The sequence below is a fragment of the Dama dama genome, chromosome 26 (genome assembly GCF_033118175.1).
Source record: "Dama dama isolate Ldn47 chromosome 26, ASM3311817v1, whole genome shotgun sequence".
NCBI lineage: Eukaryota > Metazoa > Chordata > Mammalia > Artiodactyla > Cervidae > Dama > Dama dama.
The window spans coordinates 45,728,127-45,740,142 of record NC_083706.1 but is presented as its reverse complement, the minus strand read 5'-3'; the positions used below and the strand labels follow the sequence as shown (position 1 = coordinate 45,740,142).

At 48.2% G+C, this 12,016-nt stretch overlaps 2 protein-coding genes across 5 annotated transcripts in view; both read right to left on the bottom strand.

Moving 5' to 3' along the window:
* The window catches only part of TIAM2 (TIAM Rac1 associated GEF 2), a 238,356-nt gene extending 236,014 nt beyond the window's left edge, over positions 1-2,342 (bottom strand). For all 3 annotated transcript variants that reach the window (XM_061130248.1, XM_061130252.1, XM_061130253.1), the window contains exon 1: positions 2,180-2,342. The gene's annotated coding sequence lies outside the window, so the exon portion shown is untranslated. The remainder of the gene's footprint in view (positions 1-2,179) is intronic.
* Positions 2,343-7,129: 4,787 nt separating this feature from the next.
* SCAF8 (SR-related CTD associated factor 8) overlaps positions 7,130-12,016 on the bottom strand; it is a 210,148-nt gene continuing 205,261 nt past the window's right edge. Inside the window, exons 22-23 of one of the 2 annotated variants that reach the window (XR_009690682.1) lie at positions 10,644-10,835; positions 7,130-7,264 (exon numbers count right to left, since the gene is read on the bottom strand). The gene's annotated coding sequence lies outside the window, so the exon portion shown is untranslated. The remainder of the gene's footprint in view (positions 7,265-10,643; positions 10,836-12,016) is intronic. The other variant, XR_009690683.1, reaches the window with a different exon arrangement.

Below are 12,016 nucleotides of genomic sequence, written 5' to 3'. Positions count from 1 at the left end.
GAAGCAGGGCCGCAACTAGCCCACACTGGACTTTCAGGTAAATTAGAGAAAGTGGCTCCTTCCAGTGGAGAGGCGGGCACCAGGGGCTTGGGAAGTAGAGCACAAATTGGATTTCAGCCTCCACTTGCCCATTGGGCAGGATGACCTTGTACAGTGAGGTCATCTCACTGTAAAATTGTGAACTGTTCACCCAATTTTACAAGGTGGCTTCCCTGTTGGCTCAGACGGTAAAGAATCTGCCTGCAATGCAAGAGACCTGGATTGGATCCCTAGGTCAGGAAGATCCCCTAGAGTAGGAAATGGGAACCCACTCCAGTATTCTTGCCTGGAGAATTCCACGGACAGAGGAGAGCCTAGGAGGCTACAGTTAATGAGGCTGCAAAGAGTCGGACACCACTGAGCAACTAACATGCGTGCACACATGCATGGCCGGAGGTGTTACGAAAACAAACTGTTCTAGTAGAGATAATGACTACTAGAGAAGAAAGAGCTTAACCACCGAGCAATAATGAGGAGGAGAGCCTGCCTGAGAAGGGATGTGACTGACACATGACGGACGTGTGGGTAATCAACAGATGGATGAATGGAGTAAGAACAGTATAAACAGAATGTTCATTCATTCCAGACAGTGGTCTGGAAATGACAACTTGGAAGGCGTCTGATGAGTCTGTGTGTGGGTGTAAGGGGAGAGGGAGGGAGAGATGTGCGTGTGTGTGTGTGTGTGTGTGTGTGTGAGTGTACAGGGGTAGGGAGAAACTTGTGGGAGAGACAGGACAGGAAGCTGGAAAGGCAGGCAGGGGCCAGATGATGAAGCATTTTATACATAGGCAAATTAAGGTGCTGAAATTTGATTCTGAAACCATTAGGGGTTCCTTTTGCCACTGTAAATAATAAACTCTTCAATTATACATTGCCCTGGTTTTAACATTTACCAATCACAAGGTAATTAGGGACTCTGATTCCAAAGCAAGAGGTTTCATCCTATAAACAGGTAAAAGTCAATGGAAAAGAAGTTTGCTTTTCAAACTGCACCAATCTTAAAACTACATTTTTAGAACATAAAAAATCTCAAAGAACACCAGACAATGTTTTGTAAGTGTGTAAGTACACAAGATCTATTGGTTATGCTCAAATGCTAAGACCAGAAATTGAAACTTTATTTAGAGCCTAGGGCTGAAATATTTATAGCATATGGTCTGCACCTGTAAGACTAGGAAGACTTAAAGACTTATTAGCCACCCTCCAGCTTAAATCTATCTGAGAGCCATTGGAGATAGCCAGGTGCTGTCGGTTAAAATAATTTTGTCAGCGGCCTTTGAGGAAAGGGAGGTAGAACGAGATAAATAAGCATGAGAAGAGAACCCCAAAACCATGGCCACGTGGTGAGTTAAGGTCTTATCGCGACCCAAGGCCGCGTAGATTACAACTGTCACGAAGCGACCTCTCCCGGGGGCCCCGCAGAGGCAACGCGAAGGGAATGATCTCCAGGACCAAGCCGACTCCCCTCCCCCCAGTTAAGTAAAGTTACCCCATTTTGCTATTTTAAAAAGTTAAGAGGCACAGGGAAGCGCAACATATTAAGTTTCACCGAGTCTTAAAGAGAAACGACCCCGGTGCAATCGTAACCCCCTCACCTTTGCGGCGGCGGCCCGGCAGTCAATTGTTGGAAGAATGGCCTCTTTTCTTTCCAAACTGTTTTTGGTAAATATGATCCGTTTGCGACACGACGTGTCGATTTTCCCAGAAACTTGGCACCTGGGCCCCTCGGAGCCGAGCCGGGCGGGGGCGCGGCGGCGGGACTCCAGCTCTTCCGCCCGGCGGCCCCGGCGCTCGGGGAACCCTGAGTTGGGCGATCCGACCCACGGGAGCGGGGGGCCGGGCTCCCAGGACCTTCCCGGCGTTGGGCCGCCGCACCCCCGAGGCCCCTACCGCGGGGCTCGGGAAAGCGTTTCCTCGGCGCCGCCAGCGTGCGCGGGGTCCCGGGCGCGCCAGGGCGCCGCTCCCGATGCTCCGGGCACCGCCGGCTGGGCGACCGCAGCCGCCACCCTGGGCTCCCCGCCCGGGGCAGGCGGAGGAAGGCGCGGGGAACAAAGCCGAGGAGGTGGGCCGCCCGCCCCGAGCCCCGGGCCGAGGTGGTCTGGACTCGCCCCCACCCCACACCCTCCATCGCCCCCCTTACCTGGGTGGAGAGCCCGACACTCGCCCGGGCCCCCGATCGGCGACACGGCCGGTCCCCCGGGGTCCGGTCCCGGGTGCGCGCAGGGCGGCGCCCGCCGAGTTGGAGAAGTTCCCGGGGTCACTTCGTCCACGCGCGGGCGCTCAGCCTCCGGCGGCTGCGGCTGCCCCTCGCCCCGCGCGCAGCGCCTTTGGTGGCGAGAGGAGCCGCACCTTCCTCTCGGGCCGCTGGGCCCGCCTCCTCCCCGCCCCGCCGCCCAGCCCAGCCCAGCCCACCCCCCGCCATCCCCCATCCTTCCACTCCCCCCACCACCAAAAGCCCCCACCTCCGCCCCAGGCCGGCGCGAATCCGCAGCCGCGCCCACCGAGCCAGCCCCCCGACCCTCCCTCACCCGTTCCCACCCCCGTACCCCGCGATCGCCTACTGCCCTTTCCTTCTAGGACGTCCCCAACTACCCAACGGCGAGAACTCCGCGAGCTTCGAGTAAGCGCCTTCGTGTGAACTCTTCTGCGCCCTGCCTGCCATCGAGGATGCGAAGCGCTAAGATCCAGTTCCTTCCCCAAAGGAACTGTCGCCGATCGGAGAGAGAGAAGATGCTGACTTGGGTACCACTGAGGGCAGAAGCAGGCGGTATCTGAAGCCCCGTGCAGACAGGAGGGACTGCTAGTCCCCTAACCTTCCCAGAAGAGCGAGAGGGAGGAGACGGGGGTTCAGGAGAATTCGGACCTTCCAGGTGAAAGCTGTAGAGTTTATTAGAGAAACCTGAGGAATCCAGAGGGCCCGGGTGATGGAGACGGGGTAGGACGCTCGGGAGAACCAGGAATGAAGGCTGTGTTACCGTGATCGGTGTCTCTGCCTTTCCGAAGGCTCTCCCGGTGAGAGAAGGAAGGGGGAAGATATAGTGCGTGGGCTAGTGTGGGTCCTTCAAAAAGCAGGCGCCAAGGCAGGAGTAGATATGGAAGGATTTTCTTAGGGGAGATGGTCGAGGAATGAAATGTGAAGGGATCCCAGAGAGGCAGGCGTCCTGCAGGTCTGACCCCAGTTAAGGAGACAGAAGCAACCGTCCTGACCTCCTGGCAGCCTCAGGAAGATAGTGGGAGAGTCCTACGTCTAAAGTGACCCATCCCAGGAGGCCCAGTTCTCCTTGGCACCCACCTGCCTTAGCACCCGTGTCTCCACCCGTGGTTAGCTGAGAGCAGGCAGACAAGAAGTGTGGCCTTGGGCACAAACCCAGACATGAATTTCAGGACACACCAGCTGGGGCCCTTCCTCAGTTAAACTCCAGAAAGCTGGAGAGGGTCCGAGATCTTCAAGGAAGCTTCCCCCAGCTGGCGCCAGGCTAAAAGACACGTGGAAGCAACCTTCTCACACACAGCTACAACTTTTAAATAAAGTCCCAAGATTTGCTGTGTTCAGACACACCTGGCTCTCCATCTTCGGCTGCCACAGGCTCTGCCCACACTCATCCCTCTTCCCTGCATAGACCTTCCCTGGTCCTGTCTCCACTGGGGCTCACGTGACTCTGCCTGGGGAAACGTCTCCCACCCCACTCACTCTCCAGTTCCCAACTCAAGCATCACCTTAGCACAGACCTGCCACCCTGGGATCTTTACATGCTTTTCCCCCTGACTTCTTGGGTCATGTTTTTTCATACTTTTTCCCCCCCAAAAATTTTTTTCTGACTATTGCAGACTTGGGAAAGTACATGTAACCCAAATGTCTCCAACTCCCTCCCAGCCCCCCTTCAAGGGACACCTTCTCAGGATAATCAGAGTCTGAGCCCCAACCTACGTGTTCCAGTCTGGGTCTAATCAGGAAAGAGAAACCACACGGTAATGAAGCAGTAAAAGTTTAATATAAAGAATTATTGGGACTTCCATGTGGTCCAGCAGCTAAGACTCTCTTCTCAATGCAGGGGGCCCAGGTTCAATCCCCCATCAGGGAACTAGATCCCACATGCCACAACGAAGCATTCACATGCCACAACTAAAGGTTCCGTGCAGGCAAGTAAATAATAGGAAAAGCAAATTATTAACTATATGACAGGATTTGGAGAAATGAAGTGTTAACTAGTTAGAAGTAAAGAGAACTCAGAAGAGAATAGGGACAGCAGATATAAATATTTTCTTTTTAAGCAGCCACAACCCATGGGGCTGTGATAGAGCCTTCCGGTATCCCAGCCTGAGACCAGACCCTGTTGGGGAGAAGGTGGCTCTGGCTCACCAAAGTGCAGGGGAATCACTGTGGTCTCATGCCAGTGGAATTTGCTGGAAATCCACCCCCTAAAACTTCCTGAATATCGACCCCCTTGGGTGTGGGGAAGCTGTTCAAAAGGAAGTGTCTTATGGAAAAGCACTTCCCTGCAAAAACTACCCAGAAGAGGCGCCAGAAGGAGCCGGTGGTCACCGGATGCCCCTGGCAGTGCAGAAGCCTGGTATTGAACAAACAGCGCAGGAACCAGTCAAGAAAGGCCACAGCAGCCGCAGGCAGAGCTGTGCCCTCCCACAAGGTCCCCCCGATGCCCTGCACTGACAAGGCCCAACCACAAACCAGCCGGCAGAGAAAATCACGCAAAAGGCCCAGACGCCTTTTTACAAAGAAGGCAAAAAGGGTGAATTTGGAGCTGCCAGGCCATGAGTCCATGACTGGCATACTATGTAACCTCAGCAAAGTCCAGGCATTCTCCGGTTTCCCCTCCCCAAATACGCCTGCATGTTCCAGGTAACCACTGTTAATTATCTCTCCGAATCTCACCCTACTACCCTTCCTTCCCCCCGCCCGCCGTTTTGTTCCTGACTCCCACTCCCTCCGCTGCAAGTTGTCTCCACATTTTCTCCTATGGCTTTCCAAGGCAGAGGCCAGCTTCCTCGCCCAGCTTCTCAAACCACAGCTGTGACCACGTTGAGAGGATCAACAAAATTGAACAGGCATCTTGGGGCAACAGAAAGGGAATTGCAGGAGGGGAAAATAAAAGAGCTGAAACCAACTAATGATCCCCAAGTTGCAGAACCATCCAGAGCATCTCTCTCCTGAGCCCAAGCTTCCCAACAGGACCCCCAGCAGAATCCAGGCTGCAATGCTATCAGGGCCTAGTGACAGAGGCCTCAATCTTGGTCCCACTCCATTCAGTAAAAAAATAATCAATCTGCAGAGATGACGCTCTGTCTGTAGTAAAGGTGAGCATTCACATCGTTAGGGAGAGAAATTTCACCCTCCAGGACTAAAACTTGCTCAGTTATTAATCCATTTGTGGAGACTTTTAATCCATTTATGGAGACTGGACTCAACACCTGGCCCTGTAGCAGGTCGTAGGTATATAATCAATGTCATCGTTACAATGTGAGGGAGGTGTATCGTAAATAAATCATTCTACGAACAGTTCTTTTTGTGTCTCCGCTAAAGATGCAGAGCATATAATAATGAGTTAATCCAGCTCTAAGGGACGACTGAGTTAGCGCCATTGATCCAGGTGAAGGGAGCAGTTAATTTGAAGCTCTGAGGTGCGACAGAGCTGGGCCCATCAGAAAAGAAGGGAATAAGGACAGAACAGCCAGAGAGGAGGCCACGGAAGAGCCAGTCAGGCATGCTCTTGTAGGCACGTTAAGAATTTTGGATTTTATCCTTAGAACAATGAGAACCTTCTGAAGGTTTTAAGCACCAGTTGTAGCTTGAGGGTAGAGGATGGGGCGGGGGGAGGGGGTGGAGAATAAACTAGAGGCTCTATTTGAGAAGGGCATGCGGAGAACTGTTCAGAACAGTTTGGACCTGGAGACAAAGAGAGAAATAACTGGCCGGGAGAAATAAGGTCTAACCCACGGCCTGTCTGAGATTCCGCTGGGAAAGACTAGGCAGAGACAGGACTCTGGTCAGATGGAGTCAAATCAGCAAAGAAAGCTGAGGGGAAAGAGCCAGTGGCCTGGGAGACCATCGGGAAGTTATCATCTTCGATAAGAAGCAAGATCACTTCTCTTTAGAAATACCAAAGGCCCAATTAAAGCAAATCTACCTACTCCCAAAGATATATTCAAACTGAATCCACGCAAAGACCAGAACAGCTTGGTTTTTTAAAAAAGGCAAGCCCCAGTGTTCTCACTGTCCATTCACATCATTGCCACCAAGATGCTTCAGTTATAGCATCCTAGAATTTACTAGAAAGTTAAAAATAATATTAGATATAACCCCACTTCCTAGGGAAAAAAAACTGTTCTGTCATATTTTTTGCAGACTTTTCATACTTAAATTACTCAAATCTAATTTTCTTGAAGGGATCAACCCAATTCATCTTTTCACCCCCAGTGATTTTGTATGTTTTCTGGCACCTAAAGGGTCCCAATGTTTGCAGAATTGAAATCTGTTGCCAAAATCTTTCGTTGGACTTTTTGGTAGCAGGACACTGAGTCGACAGCTCCAACAAACAAGTCATCCTTCCTCTGTTCTATGTCAGAGTTTTCTTAAAGCACCTTTCTAGTTTTTTGGAACTTTTCTGTATGTTTTGGAAGTTGCGGGGTTTTGTTCTCTTTTCTCTCTTTCCCAGAACCTAAGGGAAGAGAGTCTTCTTTGCTAAGTAAACTCTCTGCCTCAGCCTGGGCCCCGCTGGTTACAGAAATGACATTAGACACACACACAATGGTGATACCACTCAAGAATGGCTACATTTAATACCTATCTCCACAGAGCTCAAATTCACTTTTACGGCCTGTTTGTGGGCGAGAAGGAGTTGTCTAGCGATGGTTACTTCCTCTAAGAGCTTTTCTATTACTTCATGCCCCGAATTAACAGGCTCCGTGCAGCCTCCCTCCCAGCGCCCCAGGATCCAGTAAACAAAGACCACACTGACTCCAGCCCAGCGTCTCCCTGGCACAGGCAGGCAGTGTTGCCAGTAGGTCAGGCTAACTTTGGAAAAATCGAGATTTCCCGGGGCGGGGGGTGGGGAGTGGGGGGCCTGGGGGGGGGGGGGGGAGGGGGTCGGGTAGCCTTTTCAAGGGAGGCTGCAGCTCTGCTTTCTGAAGATCACTGGCCCAATGCACATAGTTTCTTTCAGCCGTTCCAGGAGCTTGCACGAGCCACTTCACAGCACTTTTCCAACTCCTGAAAGAAAGAAGGCATTAGGCCTGATTACAATTCCCAAAAGCTACGTATATCCCGATAATCTGGATCCACCCTGCACTGCCTGCAAACCAGTTGCATGTGTGTCTGATGTTGGGGGGGGGGGGGGGGGCAAGGGGGTGACACACCCGCTCACACGGGTGATGGACTTTTCTTTCTCGGATTCATCTGGCCCATTTTTCCTTCCCACTGACAAATAACTATAGAGTGGAACTAATCTATTCTTGAAAAAAAAAAAATGAAAAACAAAAGGTAAGATTACTACCCCATAATAAAAGGTCTATGCTTGTTTAGAAGGTTGCTCAAGATTCCAGGTCTAAAAAAACACATTTAATCCTGCAGAGAATTTGTCTTGGCCAGGGCTGACGCTGTCTCTGCTCCAGCCCTGAGATGGAAAGCATCTCTCTGCATCTCCAAAGAGGAGACAGAGGTCCTCAGTGCTCCCTGGAAAGCACGCTACTCCTACATTTGTGAGTGAGCTTTGAGCAGATCAGTCCAAGTTACCAACGCTCTGGTCTGGCTTCTGTGTAACTCACATGTGGACAACCTCCAAGACCAGTGAAAGACTTTAAATCTTGGGTTTCACCCTCAAAAGACATACCCTTGAAAAAACAATGCCTGTGATATTGATTGTTTTTGTTGTTGTTTGGGGTTTGGTTTGGTTTTGTTCTCTTGGCCCAGTGGTGCAGCATGCAGGATCTTAGCTCCCTGACCAGCGATCAAACCCATGCCATCTGCAGTGGAAAGATGGAACTGTAACCACCAGACCACCAGGGAATTCCTTGACTGTTCTACGTTGATAAAACTCATGTTATTGTAAGTTTGTTTCGTTTTCCATAACTTATGAAATCTGATAAGCATATCTGAAAATGTAAAAGTATTTTCTGAATCAACATATCAATTTTAATGCTTGTATACCTTAAAGAGGTCCAGTCAATTCTTATTCAACAGCTGGTTATGTGGCCAGCCTTTATTTTCACTGGAGCCCTCAGCCAAGGAAATGTGTTTGCTGAACCCATAAACTTTCCGTGAAACGCAAGACATACAAAACAAGAGCACGCCTTTTTTCTCAAGTTCCCCTTTATGGCCCTGAGTTCCATGTTTTCAATTTCCTCGTCCCATTAAACTCGTTCTTGGACTTCGTCGCAGGATCTCTAGTTGGATTCTTCCTGAATTCCTTATACTTCCTCCCAGCCTTGTTCACTATGTTGGGTCATTTCCATTTGCCCCTCAAAGCACAGTCTTCCTAACTTTCTGTTATATAAGTGCTGCTTATTATTATTATTATTGAAAGTATTAGGGGTTTGGAGTTTGGATGTCACAGTTCTAAGTGAGTCGGAAGGGAGGGAAAACAGATCAACTTCCGTTCATGGGCTAAGACAATTTAACCCATGTCTGAAGTTGAGGGTTGTTGGCATGGAGCCATCTGGTATATGGACAAGATCTTCACATGGGAAGTGAATTTTGAACTTAATCTACATAGAGAATGGATTTCCACCATTACATTAGAGCTGGCAGCTTTCTCCTCATAAGTGGAGCTATGAAATCCATTTAGGTATATGGGTGTGGTGGTGGTGTTTGTTGCTTAGTCACTAAGTCACATCCAATACTTTTGCAACCCCGTGGACTGTAGCCCACCAGGCTCCTCGGTCCATGAGATTTCCCAGACAAGAATCCTGGAGTGGGTAGCCATTTCCTTCTCCAGGAGATCTTCCTGATTCAGGGATCAAACCCAGGTCTCCTGCACTGACAGGGTTCTTTACACTTGAGCCTGGGAAGCCCATATCCATGAGTAATGAGAATAAGTCACATTAATTGTTATGTACCTCCTCTAAAAGTTACTATTTGATGATGATATATAATTTGTGGGTTTCAGGTTCAAAGCTAGGGTATTAAATGAGCTAAAATCTGACCTTGAGCTCAGATTTACATATTTGTCAATTTCTCCTTGGTCCAATATATCTCAAAAGAAAGGAAAAGAAAGTCTTAGGGTATCCTATAACAACTATAGTAAATGTTTATCAAATGCACCCTATACATTGCAAACTTACATATATAGGAAATAAACATATGTGCAAGTCAATATGTATAGACAATTTGATTCTTTTAAACAGCTTCATCCCAATGCATTTTTAAAAAGAAATTTACAAACTTTAGTAATAGAATGAGGAAATCATGTCACGCAGGAAAAAATCTGCCTTTTGTTTAGCACATTACATGAACACTTATTAAATTAACAGATACATAAATTAATAAATCTTTATTGTTTAATTGGGACAATAATACCCTGACTTCATGGCTACTGTTTGGTTTTTCACCCAAACTTTCTCATTAGAAAGGTTAAATAAGCCATAAACTTTAAAATCCACATGTCAGGCTTTTAAATCAGATATGGTTTTTGATAGGACTCTGTATAACCTTTCTATAAGAAGTTAGGTCTGTATCTTTATACTGTAAAGAATGCATCTCCATTAAAAAAAATTTTTTTTAAATCATTTTGGCATCGCAGTGTTCTCTTCTAGATTTTAAAACTACCACCACCATCTGCAGTGGTTCCCCAAAGTTAGAGGATTAATGAAGTCTTTTCCCTGCTATTGTGTTAAGAGTTTTAAAAACAACCCTATTTTGCCATTTTTTTAAAGAAGAAGAAAGGAAAAAAAAAAAAAGGACTTTGTTTTTGTCTACTTTTCATGCCCTGCTCACTCCCACCTTCCTTCCCCCTCTCCCAAGAAGGGATGGGAACTCTGCATATTTTATTATTATTTCACATCATTGGAATGAGAGTCTCGGCAAACACACTTTCTCTTGTGGAATTCCCTAATAAAAACAGACAGCTTGTTTTGAACAAGCAGCCTCTGGAACAGGAGAAGCAGCAGAAGCTGGTGCAGGAGCTGACTGGGTTTTTCCTCTGGCCTCACAGATTATCTTTATCGTTTGTGATGCTAAAGCCCTCAGGGCCATGAGAGAACTTATAAAGCAAGTTTTCAAAAATATCTATTTTTTATTTATTCGGCTATGCTGGGTCCTAGTTGTGGCATGTGGGATCTAGTTCCCTGACCAGGGATCGAACCCGAGTCTCCTGCATTGGGAGCGTGGAGTCTTAGCCACAGGACTGCTAGGGAAGTCCCTATAAAGCAATTTTGGATTCTTTGAAATAGAGGGACTTAATTTGTCACATGGTTTCGACAATTTCTTGCTTCAAGTGCCATTTCCTACAACAGGATAGCATCAGTTTGTGCAGAGTCCTACATGGACCCGAAATTTAACTGAGAAAGGCATCCAGTCCTGACGACTCTTGTTAACCAGCCGTGTTCTCATGGCTACCAGCTCGCGCAGAAACCCAAGGACAGGCCAGATTTACCTACTGAGGAGGAAGTGGTTGAGAAATCCATCTTCTTTTCACTATGATGATGTAATGGGAAACACGTCGTCCTGAAGAAGTACTAGAGGGATTTTTGTCTTGCCCCAGCATCATCCCAAGGGCAAGATGAACACAGCAGTGATTGATGGGCAGTGGTGGAGACCAGCTGTTAGCTTATCCGTCTACCAGCTCCTGAGAAAACAAGCCAATGAACAAGCCGTAAATGTACGAGTCATTCATGAACTCCTTTCTATTTTGAAAATGTAGTTTATGCTTTCTAATTGTCATTATTATGACATGGATGAGGCTTCCCTCATAGCTCAGTTGGTAAAGAATCTGCCTGCAATGCAGGAGACCAGGGTTCGATTCCCGGGTTGGGAAAATCTCCTGGAGAATGAAATGGCAACCTACTCCAATATTCTTGCCTGGGGAAGCCCATAGACAGTGGAGCCTGGCAGGCTACAGTCCATGGGGTCATAAGAGTCGGACACGACTTACAGACTAAATCACCAACCATGACATGAATACTCATTGAATATTGGCTCTTGATGATTACAATGACCTTGTCCTTGGGCATATTGGAAGCTGGCCATGGCTTTCCTCATTCCATCCTCATCTCTTCCCAATCCCAGGACAGAAATTGCACAGTAAACAACTGTCATCTGTTGCTAAGAACTTAAGCTGTGAACTTTCTCAGAAGGTATTTGTGCTTTAATTGTAAACATAATGATGGCTTCGAGAAGCAGAGGAATGATGCTACATGATGGATCTCAGACACTCGTAGAAGCAAGGAGGCAATCTGACTGAGGAGACCTCCCTGGAGCTCGTCAATCCCAACAGGTCCACCCTGATGGTGCACATTTATATGAGGAAACACTGTACCTGTCACTAATTCCTTTCCTGGTGAGACCTTGATCTGAGCTGGTTTTTGTTTTTAACTGCAAAGTACACTTGGCGGTAAACTGTATCTGTCTCCTCGGTTGCTGTGAATTCTGACTCAGGCCAGTTCAGGCTAGCTTAACGAAACAAGAACCAGGAAAGCAAAAGCCTTCTGGCAGTTGCCTTATGTACTGATGTACAGAGCTTGGGCCCCCCTGGTGGCTCAGCTGGTAAAGAATCCACCTGCAACGTGGGAGACCTGGGTTCGATCCCTGGGTTGGGAAGATCCCCTAGAGAAGAGAAAGTCTACCCACTCCAGTATTCTGACCTGGAGAATTCCATGGACTGTATAGTCCAGGGCGTCGCAAAGAGTTGGACACGACTGAGTGACTTTCACAGAAGCCAGTTGATGCAATCTGAACTCAGGGAATTCCTACATGGAGAGAAGCAGATGAGGGCCGCCCAGACGTAAAGGGAACATGAAAGGTAACCTT